Genomic DNA, 2,289 nt, shown 5'->3' with positions numbered 1-2,289 from the left:
CTCGATTTCTGGCAGCGTTGGCTCCATGCAGGAAATTGGCAGCGAGACATGGAAATTATTTAAATTAAATGGGATTAATGGGCCCAGGACTGAAATCTCCACGAGCCACTCCCACCCCACCACAGTGTTTCACTCCTGTGGGGATTACATGAGCTCCCTACTTCTGGGGAACTAGTGGCCTGACCCCATTGGCGTGAAGGGGGACAACTGGGGACCCCCAGAGGGTCAGACAGCGGTGGGTGCCACCTGGGCATTGGTACCCTGGCAGTTCCAGCCTGTGCCCCCTGCACTGCTCAAGGGATAAAATAAAGTACCAATACCCAGGGGGCACATTGGGAATGCCAAAGGGTGGGGCCTATTGGGTGCAGGGCCTGTGGGGCACAACCTGATATGTCAGTGGGGGTGGGGGTCCTGCTGCCACACAGGGATCAGTGGGGGAAGGAGGGAGGCCAGCAATCGGGGCAGGTTGGGCTGGGGGTTAGCCTATAGGGGGGGGGTTGGCATTGCGGGCGGTGGATCGGTACTGAAGGGGGGTTACTGTCAGGTGGGGGAGGTAATTGGAGAGGAGAGGGGCTGGAGATTGCAGCAGGCTGGAGGCGTGGCGATTGGAGGGATGGCTCGGGAATGGTTGGGGGGGTGTCAGCGACTGGGCCATGGCGGGGAGCAGAGAGCCAGCATTGCAGAGGCTGCGAGGCTGGCCAGTAATTAGGAGGCCGACAGTGCGGGGTTACTGCGCATGCACCAATCTCGGCACTGACAGATTGGCACATGCACAGTGGCCCATTCAGCGCGCTGATTTCAACGTCTCCGGTGGGGATTGGCCCCATCCACTGAAATGTAATGATATTCGCGCTAGTGGCTTCTGCAGTGCACAGAGTGTGGGAGATTCTTCTCCGAACTCCTGCTGAAAAAAAAACGTGATTTACTCCAGTCTTAATGCAATTTCGACACTTAAATTTTTTTGGGGAGAATTCTGCCCACAAGAGTGGGAAATGTGGCATGCAGGGTGAGTGAATTAGCAGGAATATGAAATGTTGATTTGATACTGAGGTGAGGTCAACAGAGTGTGTTGTTTTTCTCATGGGCAACAGATCTTTATTTTATTCTTTGCATAAATGCTTTATGTGGCTGGAGCAACAGCTGACTGGGATCTTTGGACAGATAGGTGGCTGTGAGTCTTGGCCAGATGATCAGTGAATTCTGATATGGGGTCTTGATAAACACGGTCTCTTTCCACACATCCGGGGTCAGATAATTGTAGGTCTTAGAGATGGCATCAAAAGTAGCTTTAGCAAAGTTGCCCAGTGTGGCTGTGCAACCTTGGGCTGAGGTGTAGCAATCATTGATACCAGCCATCTGAGGCAGTTTCTTGGGTACAAGAGCTGAGACAATACCAGTACCACAGGGTGCAGGGATTAGACACACCAAGACTGAACCACAATGGCCAGTCACCTTGCATGGTACGGTGTGAGGCTTTCCGATTTTGTTACCCCAATAGCCTCTCCTTACAGGGATGATCGACAGCTTTGCCAGAATGATGGCTCCGCGAATGGCGGTGGACACTTCCTTGGAACATTTGACACCTAATCCAACATGTCCATTATAGTCACCAATAGCAACAAAAGCCTTGAACCTTGTTCGTTGACCAGCAAGAGTTTGCTTCTGTATAGCATGATCTTTAGAATCTTGTCCTTCAATGCCGATCCTCGGAAAAAGTCAATGATTTCAGACTCCATGATAGGGAGGGAGAAGAGATAAATTTCCTCCAGAGTTTTGATCTTCATGTCCTTCACCAATAGCCCAAGCTTAGTTACTGGCACCCACTCCTTATCTTCAGCCTTTCCACCGCGGGCACCATGACCTCTGCCCTGGCCTCTATCACAGCCTTGGCCGCGCCCATGGCAACTGGAGCCAAAGCCACCACAGAAACCTTCTCTTCCACTGGCGTCATCCGCCATATGGTGAAGTCAAGATGGGGGGTCTTCAGCTGCAGTGGGTAGCATCCCTGCCTCTGAGCCAGAAGCTCTGGGTTCAAGTCCCACCCCAGGACCTGTTGGCCAAGGAAAGTGCAATCATAACACAAACAAGAGATAGAGTATCAACTGACAAAATCCCTCAAAGGTCAGTGGGAAGAACAGGAAAGATTCTTGGTCAGCTGTGCTTGATGTGGAGTGGTGCTATAAACTCCTGATGACAGGTTGGGAATCTGCTACAATTTATAGAAGAGCTGAACCTGTGATTTTAGCCATGTCCCATGAAGTACCGAGTACAACATGAACATTCAATCAA

At 51.3% G+C, this 2,289-nt stretch overlaps 1 pseudogene; it reads right to left on the bottom strand.

Moving 5' to 3' along the window:
* Nucleotides 1–1,067: 1,067 nt before the first annotated feature.
* On the bottom strand, nucleotides 1,068–1,958 carry LOC145359517 (small ribosomal subunit protein uS5 pseudogene; annotated as a pseudogene).
* Between the last annotated feature and the right edge of the window lie 331 nt (nucleotides 1,959–2,289).

The sequence above is a fragment of the Carcharhinus amblyrhynchos genome, chromosome 28, assembly GCF_965287045.1.
Source record: "Carcharhinus amblyrhynchos chromosome 28, sCarAmb.v2.hapA, whole genome shotgun sequence".
Lineage (NCBI taxonomy): Eukaryota > Metazoa > Chordata > Chondrichthyes > Carcharhiniformes > Carcharhinidae > Carcharhinus > Carcharhinus amblyrhynchos.
Note: the sequence above shows the minus strand (reverse complement) of the source record. Positions and strands in the feature narration are given on the sequence as shown.